The sequence below is a fragment of the Marmota monax genome, unplaced genomic scaffold (assembly GCF_021218885.2).
Source record: "Marmota monax isolate L192 unplaced genomic scaffold, Marmota_monax_Labrador192_F-V1.1 WCK01_AAM20220418_F8-fsc00013, whole genome shotgun sequence".
NCBI lineage: Eukaryota > Metazoa > Chordata > Mammalia > Rodentia > Sciuridae > Marmota > Marmota monax.
The window spans coordinates 12,984,654-13,005,888 of record NW_026692202.1 but is presented as its reverse complement, the minus strand read 5'-3'; the positions used below and the strand labels follow the sequence as shown (position 1 = coordinate 13,005,888).

At 33.1% G+C, this 21,235-nt stretch overlaps 1 pseudogene; it reads left to right on the top strand.

Moving 5' to 3' along the window:
• Window positions 1-543: 543 nt before the first annotated feature.
• On the top strand, window positions 544-1,123 carry LOC124082969 (transmembrane emp24 domain-containing protein 2-like; annotated as a pseudogene).
• Window positions 1,124-21,235: the final 20,112 nt, after the last annotated feature.

Sequence of the window (21,235 nt, the reverse complement as noted above, 5' to 3'; positions counted from 1 at the left end):
CTTGCTTCTTTGTGACTTTTCTCTTTGACAGTGAAGACCTTGGTTCTCATTATCTATAATATATGTGCTTATTTGTTCAGCCCTACTTTACACATAAAGTAGTTTAAGAATAACAAAAACATATCCGTATAGAAAACAAATTGATCAACTAGAGTACAGCTTTTGGTAGTCAATTTTTATTTTTAGCTTATAGTATCTAATCAAAATTTTTAAAAATTGGGTCAGTTCTTCTCCTTTGCCTTTGGTGAATTTTTACTATATAATATAATATGATATACCTTGAGGTATTTTTTCAAAGTCTCCATTTCATTATGGAATACTCCTTTGGTTAATTTTTTGCATATAAAAAAGCATATAAAGTCATTCTTTATTGCTGAAAGTTTAAGCAGTCTTTGTAATTTACAGTCCCATGGGTTTAACAAGTAAATTCAGTTTTGTAATCACCACCACAATATCACACAGAACAGTGCAATCCAGAGCTGAGGTGGCCGCAGCAGCTGTGGAGGATGCAGTCAGGGTCCTGGCTTCCGCCCTATTCCCACCATGGTGACAGTCGCTGAGCTCCTGGTGCTCCTGGCCATAGCCTCAGGCTACTTGATCAGCATCCACACGCAAGCCAAGTAGTGTTTCTTCCAGCTGGACCCCTTGGGCACTAAGATGAGCCTCATCTTAGAGGTGGCAGAGAGCGGCTTCCTGGACATTAACATGGAGATTACAGGCCCTGACAATAAAAGAATTTATAAAGGAGACCACGAGTGGGAAATACACATTTGCTGCTTACATGGACAGAACATATAAGTTTTGCTTTAGTAGTAGGATGTCTATCATGACTCCCAAGATAGTGATGTTCCCGTTGATGTTGGGGAGGCTCCAGAAGGACAAAACGTGGAAACAGAAGTTCACTAGAACATGCTAGAAGAAATGATTAATGAACTAGTGGTGACAGTAACTGCTGTAAAGCATGAACGGGAGTACATGGAAGTCAGGGAGAGCCATCAATTACAACACAACCAGCAGAGTGGTTCTTTGGTCCTTCTTTGAAGCTCTTGTTCTACTTGCCGTGACATTGGGACAGATCTACTACCTGAAGAGATTTTTTTTTAATGTCTGGAGAGTTGTTTAAAAGGCCTTTTCCTGATGATCCCAAACTCATAATTCATTTGTTTACCAACCATCTTGGTCATAATAATGTCCTTAGTTTCTACATTGTTATTTTCTGAACTGCACTTTCACAGCTTATGTTTCTTTGTGATTAATAGATACTGGGGGAAAAAAAAACCTTCTTAGGAAAGTTGTAGTGAAAATTTGAGATTTGATTGGCATAAAATTTCTTATTTGTATGTTGTCTCTGTTACACAGGTCCTTCCAGAACTCAAACACTGTAAATGAAATATAGAAGTATAGTCTTTATTTTGTCTTATTTCCCTTTTCTTTTTGTAATAAATGCAGCTTGTTTAGAAAATCAGCACAGAGCCTGATAGTATTTTACTAAAATGGCTGCATTCTTTGGATTCCCTCATCCTGTGGTTCAGGTCAGTAATGATTCATTTTATTGAGTCATCACATGAAGAAATAGTCTATATCTTAACATTTTCTGCCCAGCCTGATAGCTGTGCTGACTGGGGAGTGTACTATGAGGCTGGGTGTGTTTATACTTTGTCTTTTGTTTGTTTATTTGTTTGTTTTAAACATGAGACTTGTCCCACATTTTTACATTTGACTTTAGGACTCAATCACATCTGCTTAAAATGATGACACAAGGAGCTTATAATCTTTTTTTGTTTGTTTTTGCCTGACCTCAAAAGAAGTCTCTGGTAAAGCTGGTTCTCTGGGTGTTTGAGCAAATGCTTTCCACACTGGCACGGCACATCCCCTTTTTCACACTTGGCACCTAGAAAGTAATCATTCACACAACTGGAAAAATCTGATGCCAAAAGGTTAAAGCCTCTTGGGTTTCATTATAGTGATCTACAGTCTCTATTTGATTTTTGAGCAAGTCTTTTGAGCCACGTTAAGACACTGAGTATCAGTGTCAATACTAGGGTTTCTGTTTTTATTTCTCATGGGCCTTTCTTTGTTGGTACATGTGAATTTTGTTTTATATAAAATGAAAGGACTTCTCTTGATCTCCGATGATGGGTTTAAAATTAAAGGAGCATCTGGTTTTGGTGTGGAAATGATCCAGGATTATGTCATGACCAATGTATATTAGTTACTTGGCAGATTGTTTTGAATATTTGCAAAGGGAAAACTACAAGAAACAAGTTTTATATGATTAATTTAAATTTGTTACAGGTTTTGATTTTCAGGACTATTTTTCAACCTTGGGTGAAAATACTTGCAACCGTTTATTGGTAAGGTGACTGTTTCACCTTAGGACAACTGTCGCATATCAATTCTCTCTCTGTGTGTATATGTATATGTATGTTTGTGTGTGTGTGTGAAAACACTTCAAAATTGTATTAAAAGATGTAAGTTTTTATATACACCAGGTTCAATAAATAAATAATTCGAAAGAAAGAAAGAGAGAGAGAAAGAGAGAAAGAAAGAAAGAAAGTTCAATTACCCTGTAAGTCACCTTATACAACCACTATTGTCAAACCTCACTCTTAACTCCAATCTCTGGCAAGGCCTGATCTATTTTTTATTGGTATGGTTTACCCAGAATGCTGTATATAGAAAAATCACATATTGTAGTCTTTTGAGTCTATTTTCTTTCATTTGGCAAAGTATACTTAAGAGTCATCATTCCTACTGTTGTCTGAGTCAATGGTTCACTCTTTTTATTGATGAGTAGTATTTCATTGTTGGATGTACTACAGTTTTGTTATCTGTTTACGTTTTGAAAGATATCTAGGTTGTTTTCAGTTTTCAGAGACAATAAATTTTCACATATAATTTTATGTGTGAACATAATTCTTTTACTTTTGAAAATTTATGATAAAGACTTATGTATGGTCATTATGTGCTTAACTTCATAAGAAAATTCTGTTTCCAGAGTGACTGTAACATTTAGTATTTCCATCAGCAATGAATTTCCAATTGCTCTGTGTTCTCATCAGAACTGCATATTACAGATTTCAAAAATTTTGCTATTCTAATAAATCTGCAATGATATTATATTATGGCTTTAATTTCCACTGCTCTAATAAATAATTATGTTAAACATCTTCCTATGTTTATTTGCCATTTTTATATCCTCTTTGCCCATTTTTAAATTTAATCATTAAATAGAATTCTATCAGTCTTGTATTTTAGAAATAAGGCATTTATAAAATATATGATTTGCAAATACTTCCTCTCAAGCTATATGCTGTCTTTTCTTTTTCTTAACAATGTCCTTTGAAGAAAAAAGTTTTCATTTTGATCAAGAACAGCACATTAATTTTTCTTTTAGAAATTATGTTTTTGGCTGTATAGTTTAGTTTTTTGCTGTATAGTTTCATAGGTTATTGTATCTATAAACTCATTACTAACCCAAGTTCATGAAGATTTGTTCCTATTTATTCTAGAAGTTTGATAGTTTTATAGTTTATACTTAGGACTATGATCCATTTTCAGTCATTTTTGTAAACCCAAAGTATGTGTTGAATATTTTTAAAACATGATTGTACTCATATCCCAGTATCATTATTTCAAAAGATTACTCTTTCTCTATTGAATTGCCTTTGATATCCTTGTCATAGACTAGTACAGTAGTCTATATTTGTATAGGTCTGCTTCTGTGCCCTCTAGCTCTCTATGAACTCTCATTGATTTATGTATCTCTGCTTTCACCTATGCCACATCAAACTGTAACTATAAATTTATAGTAAGGTGTTTTTTTTAAGTTTTGGCATAAAATTGATTGGGGTATCCTTCAATGCTTTAGCACATACATGTATATGTTGTATAATGTTCAAATGAGGGAAAGCATATATACCACCTCAAATATTTACCACTTATTTGTGGTGAAAATGTTCAAAAACTCTTTCTTCACCAGGCATGGTGATGCATACCTGGATTCTCAGCAACTCGGGAAGCTGAGGCAGGATGATCACAAGTTGAAAGCCAGCTTCAGCAATTTAGCAAAATCCCAGGAAACTTAGTGAGACCCTGTCTCAAAAAGTAGATAGATAGATAGATAGATAGATAGATAGATAGATAGATAGATAGAGATATCTTTTCAAGTACTTTTTAACTGTATAGAACATTGTTGTTGTCCATAGTCTCCCTAGTGTGCAATAGCACACAAGAAGTTTTTCCACTTATCTAACTATAAAACTATAATTTACTACATGGTAGCCACCCTTTATTCCCTTCACTCACCCCTATTTTCCTAGCTACCATTCTACTTTCAAATTCTATAAGATCAACTTTTAGATTCCAGTATAAGTGAGATCTTGCAATATTACCCCGGCTTATTTTGCTTAACATAATGACATTCAATCCATCTTCTTACAAAGGACAGGATTTTATTCATTTTATGGCAAAACGGTATTCTACCCTACAACTATTGTACATTTTATTTTTCTGTTCAATAGATTGACTCAAACTGTTTCCATTTCTTGGCTACTGTAACTAATGTTGCAATAGTCATGGGAGTACAGAAATACTGATTTGACATACTGATTTCATTACATTTAGCTGCTTACTCATTAGTAGAAATTCCGGATAATATAGTAGATTTATTTTTCATTTTTTGAGGAACCTCTTACTGTTTTCCATAATGGCTGTACTAATTTACATTCCTGCGATAGTGTGCAAGTGTTTCCTTTTCTACATATTCTTGTTGGCAGATGTTATCTCTTGTGTTTTTGTTTTTGTTTTTGTTTTTTTAATAGCCATTCTTACTGGAATGAGGTTTTATTGCTTCTATTTGAATTGCATTTCCCTGATTATTAGTGATGTTGGGCAATTTTTATGAGCCTGATGGTCATTTGTATGTCTTTATTTTAGAAATGTGTATTTAAGTCTATTGCCCATTTTTGAAATCAGGTTATTTGGGTTTTGTTGTTGTTGTTGTTTAGTTTTTTGTTGTTATTGAGTTGTTTTTGTTCCTTACCACTCTGCATAGTAACCTTTTGTCAGATGAATAATTTACAAATATTTTCTTCCATTCTGTAGGTTGTCTCTTCTCTCTTTTGTTTATTTTACTATATGTAAGCTTTTTAGTTTGATGTTATCCCATTTGTCCATTTCTGCTTTTGTTTCCTGAGTTTGGGGGTATTTATATAAAATATCCTTGCCTATTGCTATGTCCTGAAATATTTTTTCCTATATTTTCTTCTAATAGTTTCAAAGTTTCATATCTTATACTTAGGTGGAGTTTTGTACAAGATGAGAGACTGGAGTCTAGTTTCATTCTTCTGCATATAGATAACCTGTTTTCCAATACCATTGAAGGGATTATCCCTTCCCAATTCATGTTCTTAGCACCTTTGTCAGAGATCAGTTAACTATAGAAGCTGGATTTATTTCTAGGCTCTCTATTCTGTTCCATTGATCTATGTCTGTTTTTCTAACAATATCAAGCTGCTTTGCTTACTGTAGCTTTGTAGTACATTTTGAAATCAGATACTATAATACCTCCTGCTTTGTTCTTTGGGCTCAAGATTGCTTTGGTTATTTGGGTGTTTTTGGTTTTGTTTGTTTTGGTGAATGCTTGTAATCCCTCCCAAGCTGCTGGGATTACAAGCATGCACCACCACACCCAGCAGTATGATTTTTTTTTTTTAAGAGAAAGTGAGAGAGAGAGAATTTTTTTAAATATTTATTTTTTAGTTTTCTGTGGACACAACATCTTTATTTTTTATTTTTACCTGGTGCTGAGGATCGAACCCAGAGCCCTGCGCATGCCAGGCGAGTGTGCTACCACTTGAGCCACATCCCCAGCCCAATGAACATTTTAGCTGTATTGATTCTTCCAGTTCATGAACATAGGATGTGTTTCCATCTTTCTGTGGCTGCTTCAATTTCTTTAATCAATCTTATAGTTAAGGAGATATCTAACCTATTTTGAAGTATTCCTAGGTGCTTTCTTAAGCTTATTGTAAATGAAATTGCTTTCTTGATTTCTTTTTCAGATTATTTGCAATTAGTGTATAAGAATTCTATTGATTTTTTTGCATGTTCATTTTGAATCCTGCACATTACAATGTACATGAAAATAATCTGAATCTGTCTTCAAATATTACTAAACACTCAACATATAACATAGGATCTTGTAACAATATGTTTTAATTCTTTTCCATTTTCATTTTGATTTTTTGTTCTGTATTTTATTCTTACGTATTCTATAAACACACAATACATTAACACACTATTTTCCTAAAATGTTTATCTTCTTAGAACAACTAAACACTAGAAACATAGTTTTATTTTATCTTCTTTTTTTTTCATTTCCAGTGCTATTCATTTTATTGTATGTATCCAATCTTCTGACAGTGTGCTATGATTCTTAGATACTTAGTCATCTATTCTCTGTGCTTATTAAAACTTTTGAAGCTTGTTGAAGATAAAGGACATGAATCCGGGGAACATTTTGGCATTGATTATTATTCCCCTTCTCCAAACAGTTCCATATGGAACCTCCCTTGGGATTCTTTATAATCTTCCCTGTGAGTATCCAGTGGCCTTCATGCAGGAAAACCCTACAAGAGAGTACAAACCTCTTATGTCTGTGGCCCTCGAAAGTTTCACACTCTTTTTGTATTCTGTGGCCTTTCACAGTTCCTTTAAAAATGTTTAGCTACATTTTTTTTCTAGCTTCTGCAGTGACTAGGCCCTAGTAAGCAAATTTCAGCATTCTGTCTTTCACTACTTGTGCCTGCCTTTCCCCATTTTGAATTTAGCTGTTTGCTCTCCACCCTATGTCTTCTGATAGCTTAAAGAACATTCCTTGATTTGTAGTTTGTCCAGCTTTTATCTTGTTATAAGGGTGGGAGCAATGTCCTTTCCAGCTCTCTATATCTTTGAGCTCTCAGCTGACATTTTAAAATATTCTTTAAATATACTCAAGGATATTGCTAAGATTAGAATGTCTTCACTCAGCCCAAAGAAAATCATGATTTGCAGTGATGCCGCAGATATGGAAATAGGTTAGTCTTTATGTTATCAATACATACATTGGCAACACCTCTGATGTGAGTATATGAGATGATAAAAATAATCATTCAAAATCTAATTACAAATGCTACAACAGATGTTTTTCAAATGTTAATAGCTTACTTGTTCTAATGCTAAAATGTGCTTTATTTAAATAAAGGTCAGCAACACAAGGGATGCATTTTATTAGGCTTATATCAATAGTTCTTTAAGAAAGAAAAACTCCAGCTTGACATTTACAAGTACTGTCACTATGCAAGTAGATGAGGGAAAAAAAAATCAGAGGGTTGGCATTCCCCACAGGAAGAAAAGTTTGGTTAGGAATCTCAGCAGAATATAGAGAATTAAAAAATAATCTCCAAGCCACTCTTCAAGGCACAGTCAGAGAAAATATTCACTGTAATTGTCACTTTCATGATTTGAAAGAACTTACATTTATGAGGTGATCCTAACAGTAGTTAATATCTCAGCTTTGTGTAAGCCAGTGCATAATATTATAAAAATGTTTACACACAGAAAATGTTATATAGGCCTCACAGAAAAAAAAAAATAACTGCTATGTATAAACACAAGTTCCTTCAAAAGATTAGGGGTATAGTTAATTTGTACTCCAAGGAATTTTTATGGATGCATATTTTCAAGGTTGGAGCAGGAACTAAAGATAAATGTTGTCATATATAACAGAGAAAAAGAAGTAATAAAATGTGAGAGAAAGGTCAGGGGAACAGCAAGGAAGTTGGCAGTAGGCCAGGGTGCTACCTGGGCAGAAATAGCCACTGTGGTCTCTAGGTGGGGAATAAACTATGTGATTCTAAGTTATTGTGAGGTGAGCAAGGTGATCCTTGAATAAAGCTTTATTTTTAAAAACCATGTCACATAACTTATTTTTATCCATAGTGCTTTGGAGCATTATGATTCCACAGTAGAAGTTATTTCCACATTTGGATCAACCCAGGGCAAAGATAAAGGACTATGTCCTGAAGCAAGAATCACTCAAAAGGGACTCAAGAATAAAGTGCCTTCACCTCTTCCCACTCTCTCTCTATCCCATAGAACTCAGCAAAGTCATGAAAGACCTATGAGATTTTCAGTTTCTAAAATAAGGCAATCTCCACACCTCCTGAGTTTGCTACCAGCCAGCTACCAGTGTATTTAACTTTGTGTGACACCTGAGTCTCTTCACCCACTTGTGAAACCCTATGAACAAGGTTGACCATAGAATATATTACTTAAGAATAAGGAGATTGTGCCTAGCATTTCTGTTCATGATAATGCAAGTAAAGAACCTACTTTCTGTTTTATCCTCATAGGTCCAAATGCAGGAACCAGCCACCAGCCCCCTTACACCCTTCCAAAGAAAGTACAATTACTTGGGCAGGACTTACGAGATGAAATGTTTCAGCAAAAATCATCACAGCAATTTCATGCTGGGTCCTGATGTTGTCTATAGCACAGGATTACTTTTAAAGGATCTCATGTTTCCCTCAAGATAATCCAGTAAGATATACAGTAGTATTCTCAGGGAACTCAGGGCTTTCTTCTTAAAACCTAACATGCTACCTACCAACAATAGCTCTATCCTCTTCACCTTGTCCCCACACTAAGGACTGCCCAGCTGCAATCACACAGAGTTAGCATCCACGAATATTGATATCTTTTCAACAGTTCCATTTGTTATATAAAACAGTGAAAAATTAATTGAGAAAGAAATGATCTTTTCCCTTATTCATGAAGTGATTTAGTAATGTCCTAAAATCTGAAAATAAGGACTATAAACAATGTCATTCAATATTGAAATATCATGGATATTGATAGACTATTAACTTTTAAGTATTAAATATCATATTTTCTCTAATTAGAAACAAAGTAGAGGACTGTGTAAGTTTTCTACAAAAAGATTTAAGAACAGAATAATGTATTAAAAACTCTATATCGGTATCTCAATGTTTTGTCTCTGTGGTGGCTTATGTATATTTTTCACTTCATAAATTGTTCTTTGGTGTTTTCTAAGTTGAATGATTTGAAGTTATGAACTAAATAAGAAAATATGGCTGTTCCATAATTAGGTTCTTTATTTTTATTTTATTTTTTTTGAGGGGGTTACTAGGGATTGAACTCAGTGGCACTTGATCACTGAGCCATATCCCAAGCCTTATTTTGTATTTTATTTAGAGACAAGATCTCACTGAGTTGCTTAGCACCTCACAACTTCAGCAGAAGTGAGGTGAAGTTGCCTTTGAACTTGTGATCCTCCTGCCTCAGCCTCCTCAGCTGCTGGGATTAGAGCCATGGGCCACCACACACAGCTATAATTAGGCTCTTGATGGTAGATATTGATATTATGTAGTTACAAGGATTTTCTTCCCACAGAGCCTAAGTATTATATAATTTGAAAAAGTGAAATGTTGTTTTAAAAATAGCCAAGAAACAATTAAACATATAGAGGGGTATACAATTTTAGGTACAATAAAGCAAAAAGATAAAAAAAAACTTGGAAGCAAGATTTCATGTGTACTAAAATAAAATCTTTTAAATAGACTAGCATTATTACATTAGAAATATATAAACTGAGCCAGGCACAGTAGCACACGCCTGTCCCAATGGCTTGGGGAGTTGAGGCAGACTGATCATAAGTTCAAAGCCACCTTAGCAAAAGTGAGTCACTAAGCAACTCAGTGAAATCCTGTCTCTAAACAAAATTCAAAATAAGGATGGGGATGTGGCTCAGTGGTTGAGTGCCCCTGAGTTCAATCCCTGATATATATATATATATATATATATATATATATATATATATATATATATATGTATATGTATACACACACACACACACACACACACACACAACTATTCAAATTTATTCATTTTACAAATGAGAACATTGACTCTGGAAAACAAAGTGACTTTCCCAAAATCACAAAGAGATTAGAATAGCTAAAATCAGAATGAAAGTCACCTCTTCCACAGTCTAGTATGATTTGTACCATTCCATAAAAATATTAATAGTTTAATGCTGAATGAATTATAGTTTTTCATACTATACATAATGCTAGTATCTTCTTCATCTACTCATTTAATATATGTCAGACTTAGAGAATAAAAACTAAACTTATGATTGAAACTTTGGCATGTCCCACACAACTAAATTCTTTTCATCATTCACATGCAATGAGAGAAAAATAAAAAAAAGAAAAACTCACTTTACTTTGGGCATACAAGGAGGTGGGAAGAAATAAATTTCTATTTGTATAACTGGATCCAAGTTCCCAGGGAAAACTCCCTTCACTCAGAAAATGCTTTGATAAAACTCAGAGGAGGGAAAATGCTAAGTCCTGGGTTGGTGGCGAGGAGTGGAATCTCATAAGGAAATTAAAAAATGAAACAAATGGCAAACTTGCCCTCCATAGCCATTTAATAGTAATTTGGAATTGAGGGAAAAGCCTGTGAATAAGGAAGAAATTAGTCCAAATAACAGGCTGTTGGGTGATGTGAACAAAAATAAAAGATTTGATGATAGGGTGTCTAAAATATTTAGAGAACAATACTTAATTTTAATTTATCTTATTTGCTAACAACACACACTCTTACTACTAAATTAAAAAGAAATAAATGCCAAAATTAAGGGGGAAATATCTCAATTTGTTCCACAAAAAACACTTAGGCTAATGGACATCATTAAAAAGTGAGTTACATGATTTTTATTTTATGCCTGAAGCAGTGAAGGGATGGCAGACCCAGGAAGAGAGACTTGATAAGATATTAAACTTCAGCAAAAGTTTGGTACAAAAATTTGAGAAGTTATGGAATTCTAAAATGCAAGTCTACCACCTCCAAGCATCCCTGACACATTAAGAGAAAATCAGCCTCATCATTTTATGGTATATCAGCCCAAATTGTGTTTCATTTAAAAAAAAAAAAATATATATATATATATATATATATATATATATATATATATATATATATATATATATACATACATATTCCTGAGTTTGGTTAACATCTGGATTGGAATAGTATGAATAATGAGTGCATAATAAAAGCAAAAACTCTAACACCAGTCAATTCTTTCCTCTGAATTTGATCATCACATTATATTTGGAAGCTGACAAAATCAGAGATGACTTCTATCACTAGGTGAGGCCGAAATCAGTTTGTTTTAGTGTAGTTTATGTTTTAGTCAGCTTTTTTATTGCTGTGACCTAACCACCCAAAAAGAAGGAGAAAGAAAACTTTATTTGGGGCTTATGGTTTCAGAGGGCTCAGTCTATAGACAGCCAGCTCCATTCCTTGGTGCTGAAGGTAAGGCAGAACATCATGGCAGAAGAGTGTGACAGAGGACAGCAGTTCACATGATGATCAATAAGCAGAGAGAGATTCCACTTGCCTACTACAAAATATATACCCCAAATTTATGTCCCTTAGGACCTAATGCCTCTAGCCACACCCTACCCACCTTTAGTTACTACTGAGTTAATCCCATTGGGACATCAATCCATTGATTGGGTTAAGGCTCTCATAACCCAATCATTTCTCCTCTAAACCTTTCTGCATTGTCTCACACATGAGCTTTGTGGGACACCTCACATCCAAACCATAATATTCCACCCCTAGACCTCAAAGGCTCATGATCATTTCATAATGCAAAATACATTTTATCCATTTCTAAAAGATCCTCATAGTCTCAACAGTTTCAAGATTGCCCAAAATTCAAGTCCAAAGTTTCCTCTGAGACTCAGGGCAAGCTCACACATACTGACCACCTATAAAAATCAAAAGCAATTTATAAGTATCCATTGTAAAGGTACAGATTAACCACTTAATTCACAAAAATAGGAACATAGAAAGAAAGGCCCAAAGCAAGACTGAAATCCAGCTGGGCAAACAAGTCCTGTAGCTCCATGTCTGCATCAGGGCATGTGGCATGGTGATGTTTGGTCCAAAGGGCTTGTGTAGCTCCACCCTTGGGGGCTTGTTGGTTGCAGACCAGTGGCCTTACTGTTGGCTTGTCTCAGCATGATTCCTGTAGCCTTCTTCATCAGACATTCCACAGTATTGGCATTTCTTAATCTTGGAGGTCTTTATTGCAGCTTTGGCTTTCTCCCTATATCTCCATGCTTCACCCTCTGAGGGGCTGCCCACAGGGATTTCAACCTTGGGAACTTTGCCTGGCCTCCCAGACCTTCCTTTGAAATCTTGGTGGAAGCCTCCATGACCCCTTCCCTCCATCATCCTTCATCTACATTGTTGATGTGGATGGTCCACCACCATCTCAAGCAGTAGTAAAGCCTCCAGAGACCCTGGCTGCAGCAGCCTAAGTGCCTGGGTAGGGGAGCATGTTGAAAAAACTATTTAAACTCCCTTATGCAAGAATGGTACCTCACTGGTCTTTTCTCAAGAAAATTTTTATTTTTATTCCTTTGAGGAGCCTTAGATGGATATGATCTTACCAATTCCTGAGATGCCCTCAAGCCATATTTTTTATTGTCTCTGGGCAAAGTCTTTAGCATTTCTTTAATGGCAGTAATGTCTTTAACAACTGCAACTTCCTTAGCTCCAGTTTTACTCTCACTTTTCAAGTCCAAGTTTTTAAATCTTTTTGCTCCTGAATATCACAATAAACTTGGATAAAAGCTGCCACCAATATACATTCTACTACCTAAATGCTATGGTACCTAGACATAACTTATGCCAGATTAAGAAGTTCATTGTTTTTAAAATCAGCCTAACAGAAAATCTAAGGATGCAGGCAAAATGCAGACAACTTATTAGCCAGAAAATAATATAAATGGCCTCTACTCCAAATTCCAATAGACTCCTCCTTTTCTGAACTCTCTTTAGACCTGTCTTCACTGTCCACAGTCCTATTGGCATTTAGGTCTTCTGCACACCCACCAGAATCATCCATTAAGCTCCATTTACAACAATCTAAAGCATTCCTCGCTTCAACTGCTAAACATCTCAAAATTTCTGCCATGAATTCCAGAAAGCTCCAAAAACTCTGAAACACATAGGTTAGTCACAGCAATGACCCCAATTCTTGGTATAATTTCTGTTTTAGTCAACCTTTTCACTTCTGGCACTAAAATACTGGATCAGAACAAGTGTAGAGGAAGAAAAGTTTATTTGGGGATCATGGCTTCAAAGGGCCCAATCCATAAACAGCCAACTCCATTCCTTGGGGCTCAACATGAGGCAGAACATCATAGCAGAAGAGTATGGCAGAGGAAAGCAGCCCACATGATGATGAGGAAGCAGAGAGAGAGAGATTCCAGATGCAAAATATATACTCCAAAGGCACACCCCAAGGGACCCACCCACCAGCCACACCCTACCCACCTTTAGCTACCACTCGGTTAATCCCATCAGGGCATGATTCACTGATTGGGTTAATAATAACTCATAACCCAACCATTTTTTTCCTCTAAACCTTCTTGCATTGTCTTACACATGAACTTTGGGGGAACATCTCATATTCAAACCATAATAGTTTGTTTGATGACATGGAAAGAAGCCAAAATGTTTCAGATGCTTAGATCACACCAGATGCCTTTCACAAAATAAACTTTACAGGAGTTATAGAGTTAACTGTAGATTAAAATAGATGAAAACTAGGAGAATAATGACAATGATAGACAGAACAATTTTAAACAATCATTTCTTTGGTGAAAAATTAGGGTGACCACAAAACAAAAACATACTTCTATAGCTCTTATGGAAAGAGAAAAAAAAATGGAATCTGACAAAGATAACAGGTAAGAACCAGTCCTGATATTACATAGATCATAACTATCCTACAACAAACACATGAATTCAAATAGTTATATAACCAAAAGTCATAAAGAAGGTATTCAAAAGAGAGGAAACCTAATTATTAAGTAAACATAAAAGAATTGTATAATCACATTATTGATCAAAATAATTAAAGTTAAATCATAGCATCTTTATTGTATGATAAACAAATTTCATGAAAAATCAAATTTTTGTAATAATATTTCATGCTGACTGATTATCATTTAACCACCAGAATGTGATTGAACTTCATCAGATTTGCACAGTGTATAAAGAGTGATCATTAGTACTTTTCTAGAAAATAAAATGACAGTATTCACTAAATAATGACAAGCCTGGGGTTAGAGTTCAGTGATAGAGCATTTGCCTAGCATATATGAGGCACTGGGTTCAATCCTCAGCATCACATAAAAATAAACAAATAAAATTAAGGTACTGTGTTCATCTACAACTAAATAAAATATTTACTAAAAGAGAATGACAAACCTAGTAATACCAAGTAAATTGTAGTTAAGAAATAAAATTGTACCTGCCCTAAACATTAAAAAAGGAGAAATAAGTAAATTATAAAATACATAAATTAAGTTTTATATAATAATTTTAAACACTAAAAAAATGGAATTTGTTGTATCACTCTATGTAATAATAGAGACCAAAAAATACAATCTAAACTCAGAATGCATATATAAATGCATAAATATATATATAAAGTATATATATAAAGTATATATATATTCTTGGGTGTGTACTTGTGTATGGTGAAAATCAAAAACCATTGTGTGAGGAATAAAGAATGAACTCAACTTTTAAATGTTTATTGTTATTATAATATTCATGTGAGAAACTGGGACACAGGGTTTTAGGAAGAAGAAAGTCATACTGAATATGGTTCATATATAACTCTTGCTTTTAAAATTTGTGTCATTTTATCTGTTGACAACTACTTTTCCTCATTAAATTAAAAGAAATATTAGAGCCATATTATCTGCTTTATCTTTCTATCAAATATTTCTTAAATTATGTTAACTCCCAGTGTTAGTGAGATATGGTGTTCTTATTAGTCAACAGTAGCAAGGATGACTAAAATGAAATAATTTATTTTAGTACGAATTTAGATGCCCTGACAATACCAGTGAGTGGTAGCGTATTTTCAAATATTTCATTCATTTATTTACTTATTGATTTTCTATTATTTCCATCCAGTAATATACAAATTCTAAGTGTTCTACATCCTTTCTCTCAGATTTATTATTGTTTAAATTTTAAGCCATTCTGGTGGGTTTGTAGAGATATTACACTTTGGTGATAGAAACTATTTTAGATATTTTCTGTGTAATATGTATTAATATCCAATAAAGTCATGAGGAAACAGGCATTAACAAATGTCAGCTAGAATTTGAAATTGAGTTGTCAAACTATGGAGTTAGAGCTCTTAACTTCTGTAGGAGCACACCTCTGCAGGTACCACATCAATTCCCTTCCTTGTTCACCTGCAAATCACTGCACCAGCAGGGTTATTTTAGTGAAAGAGATTAAAATCAGTCATTCTTTTCCCATTAACTCAAAATATTAATCAATCTGAGGTTGCTTTTTCTCCTTTTAACCTATGACATTCATAAATCTGTCTTTTAAGCACTAAGAACTAGTGTCCAAGTTGAAATGTCAGTTAATATAACTTATGAAACAAAGTAAAACCCTAGAGTTGACTATATTTCTAACTATAATTATGTATAATTTAAGGGTTTTAAAGATATGTGATGAATGCCTCCCTTATCACACGTCTAAATACATTAGAGGGAAAGCTAAGAGTTTAACCAGAACATGAGGCATATTAATTTACTCTTTCAGTTGTTCTCTATAGAATCAGGCTCAGAATTATGAGCAATTTTATTCATAGCAATGTGGCAAGTAACTGTTTTGCCAGACTTCTTTCTTTAAATTAATAAGTATTAGTTGACAATAAGTATTTATTTATGGAGTACATACGATTTTTAATGCAAGTAGCATCTATATTATATTTCAAAAATCAAATATTGATATTAAGTATAGGAAAAATTTAGGTAGAAATAAAGACAGCATAAAATGGTTAAATCAAGCCTATTAACATATTCTGCATTTCACCCATTTTTCTTTTCTATGTAGGTGGTCAAAGCATTCAAAATATGATCTTTTAGCAATTTTGAAATCTGCAGTACATTATTGTTAACTGCAATCACCATGATGGACAGTAAATCACTAAAACTTGTTTTTCTTTTCAAACTAAAGCATTTTACCTTTTGATCAACATCTTTTTCCCAAACCCCAGTCTCTCACCCAACCTCTGGTAACTACCTTTGTACTCTCTGCTTCTGAGTTCAATTTTTTTCAGATTCCAAATATAAAAGTAAGATCATCAGTATTTGTCTTTATTTTACTTAATATGTTGTCCTCCAGGTTCATCTGCATTGTTGCAAAAGACAGAAATCCTTTTTAAAGGCTGTATAGTTACTTTGTCTTTCTGATTGTTTCTCTATGTATTATTTAAAGAAAGGAAAAAGCTTAAAATTTCCAGATTTGTGATGACTTGTATCATGTTACATACATTTTTAAGCTTCAGGTATCTTCTACTAATTACTATTGATTTTCTCTTTTTCTGTCATTTAAATGAATCTTTCATACCAGATAGTGGTTGGAATTTTACAAACAAGTTATACTTGTACTTTCTGGAGCAGAAAGATTAGATTCACATATAATACATATATATTTAAATATTTTTATATGTTATATAAAATAATATAATAAATATAATATAATATGCTTTATATATTATAAGCAAAGTACAACTATTTATTTTGTAAATTTTATTTTTAAATTTTGGTTAGCTGAGTCAGTATGAGGTATTGGGAAGAGGTGACATTCAAGAATTTTTCTTTAATGTATTTCAGTGAAAAGTAAGGGTTGAAGAAGGAATAGGAAACTGCAGAGAAATATTTTTTGTTTGATTTAGGAAGGTAAAATAATTCTATTTTAAGCTTAAAACTCATGTGTCAATAACAGTGTAGTATTATTCGAAATGCATACATATCAATAGAATTTTCTATTGTAAACCATAACCACTTGTGGAAAGTTTATTTTTATTGCACAGTTTTGTGACTCTTTTCACAATGTAACTATAAAAACTATAACCTTGTACATGACTTAAAAGTATATCTTTATAATTTGATTGAAAGGGGTGATGAGTTATACTGTTCATGTAGCTCTTTCTACAAATTAGTTTTCACAAAGTGCTAAATAGTGCAAAGACTAGCACAGAAAACAAATGTACCACTAAAATCAACATGATTTTAATGAGGAGTAGTGTATTTTTTTTCACTTAAACTGATGGAGAAACACTAGAATTTTGTAGTGTTGAAAATCCATATAAAGACAGGTAGTATTTTTTGAAAAACTATATTTCATTATAGAAACATTAGTCTAGAAATGGCCTCATATGACATTGAAATCACCACAAACAAAATGAATCATTCAAATTGAGTTTTCAAAGCTGTATGTCAGTTTTTGTTTTCTGTATTTAAGAGAACCCTAAATGGTCACTGGACAGACAGAATTAATATTGTCAAAATGGTTATAATAATAAAAGCAATAATAGATTCAGTGCAATTTTCTTCACAATACTGATGATATTCTTCACAGAATTAGAAAAAAAAAAAACAGTCCTAAAATTTATTTGGGAGAAAAAAAGAAATGATAGTAGAATGAATCAGGTATTATTACCCTATGTGCATATGTGATTATAGGGCAGTGTAAGTCTACATCATGCATAACCAGAAAAATAATAAGTCATACTCCATGTATGTATAATGCATCAAAATGCATTCTACTGTCATGTATAACTAATTAGAACAAATAAAACATTGTCCAAAATAACCAAAGTAATACTGAGCAAGAAGAGTGATGCTGGAGGCATCATAATATGATCTTAAATTATACTACAGAGGTATAGTAACAAAACAGCATGGTATTGGCATTAAAACAGACATAAAGACCAATGAAATACAGTAGAAGATACAGAGACAAATCCACATAGATATAGTCATTTGATATTTGACAAAGGTGCCAAAAAACTTATGCTGGAGAAAAGATAAACTTTTTAACAAATGATACTGGGAAAACTAGATATCCATGGGTAGAAAAATGAAACCAGATCCCGGTCATTCCCGCTGCACAAAAGTCGACTATAAAAGGATCAAAGAACTAGGAATTAGACCAGACACTTTGCAACTGTTGGAAGAAACAAAAGGTCAACACTCCAACATATTGGTGCAGATATCAACTTCCTTAACAAGACCCCCAAAACTCCAGAAATAAAACCAAAAGTCAACAAATAAGGGGGCATCAAGTTAATTTTCTGCTCAGCAAAGGAAACAAGAATGTGAAGAGAGACTACAGAATAGGAGAAAAATCTTTACCAGCTACTCCTACAATAGGGGATTAATATCTAGGACACATAAAAAACTCAAAAGCTTAGCACCAAAAATTAAAAAAAAAAAAAAAAACAAGAACAAAAACACCAAATAGCTCAATAAACAGGCAAAAGATCTAAACAGAAATTTATCAAAAGAAGAAATGCAATGGCAAACAAACATATGAAAACAAAATTCAATGTATTTGGCAATCAGGGAAATGTAAATCAAAACTACATTGAAATTTCATCTAACAGTAAGAATGGCAATCATGAAGAATACAAATAATAAATGCTAGCTGACATAGTGAAACATGCCTGTAATCCAGGGCCTCTTGGCTGAGGCAGGAGGATCACAAGTTCAAAGCCAGCCTCAGCAAAATTAAAGTGTTAAGCAACTCAGTGAGACCCTGTCTCTAAATAAAATACAAAATAGGGCTGAGGATGTGTCTCAGTGGTTGAGTGCCCTTGAGTTTAATCTCCGGTTCCCAAATAAATAAATAAATACTAACAAGGATGTGGGGTAAATGGTACACTCATATATTGTTGATAGGACTGCAAATTAGTACAACCACTTGGAAAAGAATGGAGATTCTTCAAAAAAACTGGGATAGAACCACTACTATATGACCCAGCTATCCCACTCCTTGGTATTTATCCAAAAGAAGTAAAATTAGCATATTTCAGTGATACAGTCACATCCATGTTTATAGCAGCACGATTAACAATACCCTAGTTGTGAAACCAGCCCTGGTGCCTGTCAACAGATGAATTAATAAAGACAATGTAGTATATATACAAAATGGAGTTTTACTCAGCCTTTAATAAAGAGGAATGAAATTATGACATTTGCTGGTAAGTGGATAGAACTGGAGAACATTATGCTAAGTGAAATAAATCAGACTCAGAAACTCAAAAGATTTTCTCACGTTATATGGAAGCTAGAGCAAAATAAGGAAAAAAGGAGGGTGATCTAATAAAACAGAGATTAATGAAATAGAGGTGGAGGATAGAGAGGGAGAGAGGAGGGACAGAAAAAGGAATGAATTGCCAAATAAAGTTGACCAAATTATGCTAGATACATATATAAATATACCACAATGAATTTGACTTTTATGTATATCTTTAATGCACCAATTTAAATAACAGTAAGTATAACAAATACCAGTAGACTAGAAGAAGGAGAACAGAGGGATAGAGGAATGAAAGGAAAAAGGAAGTACAGGGGCCAATTATATTCTATGAATGTATGACTATGTCAGAGTAAATCTCAGTATTACAAATGCTATAATGCACTAATAAAACATCCTTTTGGGAAAAAAAAGAACCCTAAATGGACAATTGCTTCTAGTTTCTTGGTCCACAACTATAAATTTGAATGATTGAGGAATTTTTATATGCCAAAGTCTTTATAATAGTATTCCATTTTTGATTAAAGTTATCAAAACTAAATTCTTACATATTTATCTACAATTATTTAAAAAATCACTTTGGTCTGGATGCTTTAAAGTAGAAACAATTCCAATCTTAATGCATAGCAAAGATCAGAGTTGCAGAATGGTCATTAGGTCTTAAATTTATCACTTGCAAATCAAATTATACATTTTATCACCAATATTCTATTTTAATTTATGTGAATTACATGGGCTTGATATGTTTTATAGACATGAAATAACACTTGCTTTCTAAAATTTTCAAGAAGTTTGCAAGATTCATATATCTTTTTTCTATTATCAGAAATAAAAATATCAGTAATTTATCAACTATAATGTTACATATTAAATATGCATGAGCAAATTAGTTTAGATCATTTTTATAAAGCAAAAGTTTTTAGATAATTAATATCTATACAATAAAATCTTTTATACATGCAATTCATATGGGTAAATCAGATTTTTTTTTAATGAACTACTTCACAGTATCTTTGGATACATAAACAAAACATACTTGACTTAAATCAATCTGCCTATCATAGAGATTATCATCAAGTATATTACTAAGCTATAACTCATCTATGTTATTAATATAATTATAGAAGGATTTAAAGGAGATTTTCTTAAAACTTCGAACTATAAAACAACTTTAAATTCTTTTAACAATAGACATTTTTAGGAGAAAAAGAATTTTATTGGACCAAATTAGGTGAATGTTTTCAAGTGAGATGTAAAATGAAAAAAAATGATTTTGCATCAGTCTAAATCATAAATCATTTGCAAATAAATCAATGTACATTCCCTTCTGTGTCTGGGATTTTAGTCCCATATATGATACATCTTTCTAAAACAAATGGAACTCTCATATATTCTTGCTAATAGAAAACTAATGGAGGTTATAATTCAGATACCTCATTTATCTTATTTTTGTATTTATTGCTTTATTTCTCTATAAACCTTCATTTTAATGTTTTACTAGGTAATTTCTAAGGAAAGAAAATCTGTTATAAATCATTTGTATATTGAAAAACATATTTAATACCTATTCACTATATCATAACAGATTTTTAAAGTCAATTAGATTCAATCAATTAAAGTATTGCCTAGGACTTGTAATGTCTGAATTATTTTTAAAAATGATTTTTAAAAGCATTCATATAGGTCTAACTAGCACTTAGGACTTATTTCAGGTTGAATTTGTTTTGGAAAAGGAATTAACAAGATAAAAATAGATGAGTATTTTGCTTTCATTTCTGTTAAAGAACTGTTATTTGTATTCAGAAGTAGAATTATTGTTTTATTTTGCATGGGAGTGGGTATCTAGATCCTGACATCAAAAAACCCAGTGTCTAATAATTACTTGGGTGCACATAAAGAGTTATGGATGTGCAGAGGACATGAGGACCCTTCCCATCTGGTAGGATCTGAGTCAGAGAATGCCTGGAGTAGGTGGTTTTTGAACTGGATCTTGAAACATAAGTAA